The 8358-nt window shown below is 35.6% G+C and overlaps 1 pseudogene; it reads right to left on the reverse strand.

Annotated features, from left to right (window-relative positions):
* Window positions 1-6885: 6885 nt before the first annotated feature.
* LOC120609244 (glyceraldehyde-3-phosphate dehydrogenase-like) lies at window positions 6886-7737 on the reverse strand (annotated as a pseudogene).
* Window positions 7738-8358: the final 621 nt, after the last annotated feature.

Consider the following 8358-nt stretch of genomic DNA (forward strand, 5'->3'; position numbering starts at 1 on the left):
TGTTCAATACAATGTTTCCTTAAAATAAGAATATTTTGAAATAATGTAAATACTCAATAGTAAGGACATGGTTAAATAAGTTAACATCAGTGCATATGATTGCCATGAAGCATGTCTGAGAAGAGTTCTAACATTAAAAATACTTTATTATATTTTTAGGTAAAAAGCATGTTTCAACATTATGTAAATAATAGATCTTAAATGCACTTAAATGCATTAAAAGTTTACAATGCTCGTAAACTTTTCTTTGGAAAGAAAACAAATAAAAAGATTTAAATCAAAATATTGTAATTATTTTGGCAATCTAGATTTGTTTAGGTACTTCTATTCAATATTCTCTAAATTTTCTCTTATAAGATTATTGATTTTTTAATGAAAGAGTAGCATACACTTAATAAATCTAGTATAACTTATTAAGAAATTCTTTTCATTTATTATGTTGGCAGGATTATAGTTCTAAAAACCAAATGCTTATAAATATGAAACTCAAACTAAACCAAACCAAATCAAATCCCCAAAAGTTATAGTTCACCTATCTAAGAGATTATACTTATTGCCCTGAATTTTATTTTTTATTTTTAAATTTTATTTTTAGCACCTTATTGCCTGTCACATAATATAAGAAACTAAAATAATTGGCTTTTATTTATCTGGAATTTTATTTGCCTAATTATGTGTTCTCCTGAAGCCTGGTATTCAGTGGATAGGTCTTGTATTTCCTTTTATATTTCTCATGGTATTTTGCCATGGTAATCAGCCAGAGCAGATTATTTATTTGCTGAAGCACTTTTGTGGGCAGAGTGTCACCTTTCTTGAACCCGTTGCCTGCCCAGGTTAAAAAATTCTGGATGCTTCTTGCTTGTAATATCCTTTCCTGAGAAATAAATCATTAGATGTAGTGATTTGGGGAAAAAAAACCAGCTGGAAGATGAGAGAGAAAAGAGAAAGCCTGCATTACTATTACCCCTAAGCGACATAGTAACACAGAAAATGAAATTTCAGTGATTTTTTGGTTCTTATTTACTATGATACTAACCAAAGTTATGGTTACCTTGGCAACCCTCTAAGCTACTAAGCATCTAGGTGGGAAACAAAACAGTTACTTTACTCTCTTGTGCTTTGTAGTGGAGTCAGGGAAAATTAAGTTAGGTTAAGTATAGATCAGATTCTTATGACTTTTATAGATGGCTTTAGAATAACATAATTTTTTTAGTCACACCATTTTCTGGTCATTATTATTTTTACTTTTAATTTTTTAAAATGGCACAACAACTCAAAAGAAGCAACTGCAGAAGAAGCAGGAGACGTTTTCCTAAAAGCAAAGGAGAAAGTGCAAACTAATTGAGATGATATAAGCAACGTTTCAAATTCTCCTCCTCCAAAAATTCCTGTTAGGTGTTTCCTCATCACATTATTCTTTTCGGCTCATTGACTTCTAAGAATTGGAAAAAGCATTAGATAGTAGAACCAGCTGGGGGTTTTTAATCACCCAAATATAAGTGTGAATATTCTAGAATTGAGAGATGTTTGTTGAAGCACTGTGCCTTCTGAACCAACATCTACTCATGAGTACAATGAAAGCGCTATCACATATTATAGAGAAACAGGGCTTAGTATCAGTATTATATGGAAGCTTATTAAGAAAACCTTCGAGTGCACTGGCCAGCTTTAACCCTACTCTAATTGTCTCATGTTCCCCAGATTTTTTTTATCATAATCTGCATTGTAACAAGGTCCCCAGGCGATTTGAAATGTACAATGTAATTTGAGATACACAATGTAATTTGAGATACACTGGTGGATATCCTACCACCATGTCTTGGCTCATGGAAAACTCTCAGAAATTGATCATCCCTGTTTTCCTTCCATTGAACAGATTGGTCTCTACCTTTACTTCAAAACAGTTGGACATTATTTTCAAGGCTACATAAAAAACCCAAATGGCTGTCCAACTCCCTTTGTCACTGTAGATTTTCACAGGGTTGATGTTCTGTCCTTTTTGTTGTTGTTGTTTTGCAGTTGAACACTTCAATCAAGCATTAACTCCAAAGTATGCTTAGTTAGTAAAATTACATGCATCATTAACTAATTTGAATTGCTTAGCTTTTGGAAGTATTATAACACATTATATTCCAATCTAAACCGTGAAAATCTAAGATGGCATATTTATGCTAAAATTACAATTAAATATTTGAAAAGTAAATTGAACAATGAGGAGGTTTTGGGTAAATTCCAAATTTTTACAAAGTCTGGATTGTTTGAGGGCCTTTGGAGTCACATTCAAATTCTGTCTTTGACCCTTTCTAGCTCATTACTTGCTACCATTTATAAAAATGTAATAGAAATAATATGAACTACCTAATCCAGGGTCAGTGAGAATAGTTACATTTGCCCCTCCATTATTATTCTTAAAAACTGATTTTTAATTGGACAGGCATCTGCATGGACCTAAATACAGATATATAAAAAGTCCTTCGATATGTAAAGAGTTCTATAATTTACCCTTCATTACCTCTGATTATAAGAATTAGAAATGTTTCAATTGTTGAATAAGTAAATGCCATAAGATTATTATATTCAGATATATACAGTGATTCAATTAATCATTAACAAAGTGTTCCTGAGTTGAGATCCTCAGAGACCAGCTTTAATGAAAACTAAAGATGCCTCCGTAATTAGCAATCACATGCATTAAAATTATATTTCCTTAAGCAGTTTAAATGTGCTTTCTGCTAAGCTTGTCTTGTCTTAGTGATAGTAGTATCTTTTCTCACCTGGTCAATGCTGTTGCCAATGTGTCTATCATCTCCCTTCTAGAATGCACTGTGAGCTGAAGTGTCAGCCACCCCAAAAGGTGTTGTCAGATGTTGACATTCCCATAAGAAAAAGATGAGCCTGCATCAGAGTTGTATTGACCCCAACGATCTTTTTTCTTTTAACATACCCGCTAATTGACAAAACATTCCAATGAAAAACTTTAACCCAAGAAAAATTCTCTCACATTCCAAATTCGTAGAGCACAAATTGAAAAACATAAGTCAGAAAACTTGGCAGTCAGCTTCTTCATCAAAGAACAAATATATAGTATAGAGCTTTGAGCATTTCTTTCCTTGACAAAAACTGTGGATTGAGTCAGATGTTACAGATTCTAGTCCTGGCCCCAATGAGTCTTGTGGAATTGACTTAGCCACTGTCAGCCTGTTATCCAGGGAGCAGGGATTCTGTCCTGTTTGCTGCTGCATCTCAGTGCCTAGAAGAGTGACTATTCTAAATATTTGTTGAATAAACAAATCTGTAAAACCTGCTTTGTCAGTCTCTCCACAGAGAGAATTGGCAAACAGAACTTCTCAACTGGAGTGACCCATCCCAGTGAAAGCTCCATTTGGTTATGAGTCTGCTGAAATATTATTCCCTTTAGTCCTGAGGGCAACAGGGTAGGGCCTGGGGCAGCTGGAACTCTTGAGGCAATCTCTTAGCAGCTTTTTTCATTAGTTCGGTGGCTACACTAATAAAGTATTTTCATTTTCTCTGTGTGCCATAGCATGAAAAATGTTGGAAAGCTATTCTTTGGTATAAGTGTGATAAACATAAAATGTTGACATTTTGTAGGTAATTTGAGTTAATTAAGCTTGGTGAAAGTACTGGCTAGCTGGCTAGTTTGAGGCCTGATTTAGGAAGCAAATACAGTGACCAAAAAAGTATTATATCAAACTGAAATGATCACAGAAACTTAAATCTTGAAGGCATCAGACATGAATGTATAGTATAGAAAGTGAACATCTTCATGAAATTACTTATGTATCCTTGCTTTGAGTTACACATATATCAGCCTCTGAAATTTTCAGAATTAGAATGCCATACTTCTGCCTGTTGGTTTTATCCCTTGACCCTTCATCCTTTTTGTTCCTCATCTTTTTAACCAAGCTTACTTCACCTTTTCTATTACCTATTAGAGTTCATTTCTCTCACTTCTATTTCAAACTTGCAGATAGATGAGCCACACACTGATTTATGTCATAAGTTTTATTTTGTGGCATCATCATGTGTTTTTAGTTAATGATACCACATCTTTTTTCCCTGTCATTTATGTCAGTGCCTATAAAGCACCAGGCATTATATTGGAGTCTAGGGAAAAATATTAGTATGATATGATCCATGTCTCGAGAAGCTCACAATCTAGTAGGAGACCATATTATGAACCTTTAATTAAAATAATAATAAAGTTTTATTGAGTAGTAATTGGGTACTAGGAATTATTCTAAGCAATTTTACATTTATTACCTCATTCAAGCCTCCTGAAATACATGTTTACACACTATGTGCTAATCTAAATTTTCTGAAATCTTCCATAAAGATGCAAGCCTTCTAAGACAGTAAATTCGCCGATGTTAAGCAGTCTTGATACATTTTCATGAAATTTTCTTACTATATGCACTCAGCTACCCTTTCACTCCTGGTCTCTCTCTTATTCTAAATCCACGGATATGTATACAGCCATGATCTGTGCATAACTAAGGGTTTATTGTGGCTTGGATATAGTGTGCTTCCATTGTTCAAAGATGTCAGAGAATCTCAGAATATACTTGCATGTGTGTGTGTATGTGTGTGTACATGCATTTGTGTGCCCTCATGAATATTTATACACATAATCTAATTTATTTTTATATTTTTATTAGTTTCAGGTATACAGTACAATGGTTAGACATTTATATATTTTATGAAATGATCCCCCCGATTAGCCTATCACCCATCTGTCTCTGCACATAGTCATTAGGTATCTCTACTATACATAACAATTCTGCAAGGTAAAAATAATTATTTCCATTTTAAAAATGAGGCTAAGAGGGAGTAGGCAGTTTTTCCAAGTCACAGACAATAAGCACCAAAGATTATAGTCAGACTCATATCTTACTTTAAAATCTAGGTTTTTAGCCATTGCCTCTTTCTTGCTTAAGATATTTTAGTCTAACCATTCACCTAATGTTCATAAACTGTCTGCAACTTCCCAGGCAGATGGTAAAACAGTTATGCCTTCAGAATAGAAGTGGTCAGGTTCTTATTTCATCTAGAGACACCTTGGACTGCTCTGAGCTTTGAAAGTTAAAATATAAAGTTTAATTCTTCTTAAAGTAAATTTTCCTTCCAATGAGGATGGTTCAGATTCTATCCCTTGACCATATAGAACTTGTTTACTTTTTTTTTAAATCAATACTTTTGCCTTCTCTGAACTTGCCATGCCTTTTTCAGCAATACTGCCTCTGATTCTTTAACTGGTCTTCATGGTGTAGAGTTTCAATTATCTTTCCTTTCCCTGTTCCTCTCTGCACTAGTCCAGGGTTAATATATTGAGTGTGATTTGCTCAGCCAGGTCTTCCAGTTTCTTTCTTCTAATAACAGATACTGCTCAACTCCACTTTCTGTTTAGCCACAGGCCCTGGGAGTGATCATATGACAAAATCAAGCCAACAATATTACTCCATTTCCCTGACAATAGTAATTGGGGAAAAGGTTTTTAAATGGCTACAGTATGGCCAAACAGAATTCTTTTCAGAGATTGATATACGACTATTGGACCAAAAAAAAGCTTTCTCTTTCAGCTGGAACAGCTAAGCTCTCAGTGGTAGTCATGCTTCCTGACTGTGGTGAAGGCCTGTGTGAAATAGGCCTGTGTGAGGATGAGACCAACATGTAAAATGAAGCAGTAATAAACAGAGATGAGAGATTGAGAACAGAGAGAGAGTTGATGGCTCCGAGACCCTATTTTTCATTCCTAAAGTAAAGATTCCAGTTCTTTCTTCAGATTTGTAGGTTACCTGAGAACTCTTCACCGCTCTGTAAGACAGAAATGCCTTTTTTCTTTTTGCATGCAGTTTCTAGTATTCACAAAAGAAGAAATCCTGATAGATATATCCTATATTAAGTTGTAGAATTTAGAACTAAGAATACTGAAAAAGCAAGCATGCCACCTCCCTCACTTCAGATAGTTATCCTACAATATGATGTAAGAATCTTTTAATTTTTTTAGCAGCCAAATCAACACTATTGACTCACAACAAGATTGTTAACAAATAAAATATCTATGAATTCATTTGATAAACTAATGAGGTTAGATTCTTTTACAGCCTGATTCTGTAATTCAAAGTATCTCTTCTTTCTCCAGTTTCATGTAATTTGCAAATTTAAAAAAAAACATATGCTTTCTATTTATAGTTTGATAATCTTCAGTAAAATTTTCAATTTAGGTGATGCAAAATTTGCAGAGCGTTTATCTCGTTCATTGTGAGTATAAGATTCATGTCAAGGGAATAGCACAAGCCTAGCGCACAGTAAGTAGGTGCTGAAATGTGGTAGCTGTTTTTAAAAAGAAAGAAAAGAAGATATTTGAAAAACAATAGAAAATTGCACTCTAAGATTCAAACAGTCCATTAACTAGGATCTTTGATACAGTTGTTTAAGAACTTATGAATCTATTTTTCTGTATGATTCTTCAGGTTGAGTTTCCATTGTGACTGACAAATGCCTTGCTAAATCCAGGTGAACACAATCCATTTTTTAAGAATTCTTGTGAGAAGAATAAAGCCAGTCTGACCTGAACCTTTCTTTGTGAACTCATCCTAACTCCTGCTGGTCTCTACTTCTATTTCTAAATGTTTGGAAACCATTTATTTCTTTCTTCATTTTTTCCCACTGGGTACAGTGATGTTTATTAATAATACATGATAAGGTAGGGCTCCCTAAGCCCCTCCTTTTCTTCAGAAGGTCTGGGATAGAAACTGTTGAGGATGGTAGATTCTAAGTGCATTGAGAGATTGAGTTGGGGCAAGGACTCTCTAGCAGCTCTGGGCATCTTTCTTCCTTTTTGTGCTTTCACTGAGGCTGATTACTTCAGGGGGCTGTCACCGCCCTGTTGCTATAGCCAAATTCATTATCACACCATGAAATGAGATTAACGAAGTAGTTAATGAGAGCAATGCAAGCCCCAGCATCAAAAGTAAAGGAATGGGTGTCATAGTTAAAGTCACAGGACACAGCCTGGTTCTCAGTGTAGCCCAAGATATCATTTAGTGGCCCCCTGATGTCTGTTTTACTACCTTCTTAATATCATATTTGATAGTCTTCTCCAGACCGTGACTGACACATTAGAGCTGGGACCCAGGAGGCCATGACTGACACATTGGAGCTGGGACCCAGGAGGCTATGCCAGTGAGCTCTCCATTCAGCTCAGGGGTGACCTTGCTCATAGTCTTGGCAGTGCCAAGTAAAAGAAGGGATGATGTTCTGGGTATCAACATGGCCACCATGCCACAGCTTCCCAAAAGAACCACGATGGTCTTCTGGGTGGCCATGATGGCATGAACTGTGGTTATGAGTTCCCTCCATGATGCCAAACTTGTTGTGAATAACCTTAGCCAAAGGGGCAAAGCTGTTGGTGGTGGAGGAGGCATTGCTGACAGTCTCGAGGATATTTTCATACTGCTCATGGTTTATGCCTCTTTATAATATATTTAGCACAGCATTACCCTATTTAATGTGGGCAAGAACTTATTCCTGAAAGCTGGAAATAGGCCTTCCATTGATAAAAAGCTTTCCATGCTCAGCTTTGACCACGCCATAAGTTGCCACAGGTGGAATCGTATTGAAATATGTAGACCATGTAGTTGAGGGGTCATTGATGACAATATCCATTTTGCCAGAGTTAAAAGCAATCCTGGAGACTGGACGCCCAACATGGCCAAATCCATTTACTCAGAACTTTATCACGGTGTCTCAGGGATGCAGCTGGCACTGCAAAAGAATATGCAGCTGTCTGTGGAACAGAGAAGAGCAGAGAGCTCCATTTCTTTAACAATTATCTAATTGTGCTTAAGATGCACCTCAGGCGTAGAAGTCTAAAGTTTGTATGTAGCTAATTAGTGTCCTTTTAAAAAAAATAAGAACTACTGCTGTTTATTTGCAGCCTTGTGGCACCAAGCCCATTTCTCTATGAGGGTTCAAGATGATTGAAAACAGCACAGTAATTTCAAATACAAGTTTTTAGTAGTCTGAAATTCAGCCTCATTTAACTCAACCAGTGCTTTCCTATAATGTTATTTAGTGTCAAAATCTCAAGTTCACTTTATTATCTATGCTCTAAAAATTGGCATACATGCATCTAGGGTTATAAATCCTATTTCCTGCTTATTCTCAATTGGTTTTAAGACTGAATCACTGGACACTGCCTACACTTTGTTTTCATATCAGAGAGACCTGCGGTCTTCCATAATAGCAATTGGTTTCACAGGTTTATCTGTGTATTTTTTCTTTCTCTTCCACATCCAGTTTAATTATTTGATTGCACCAGGCAGAGTTTAGACAAAT

This window comes from Pteropus medius, unplaced genomic scaffold (assembly GCF_902729225.1).
Source record: "Pteropus medius unplaced genomic scaffold, Ma_sr-lr_union100, whole genome shotgun sequence".
NCBI classification, from domain to species: Eukaryota; Metazoa; Chordata; class Mammalia; order Chiroptera; family Pteropodidae; genus Pteropus; species Pteropus medius.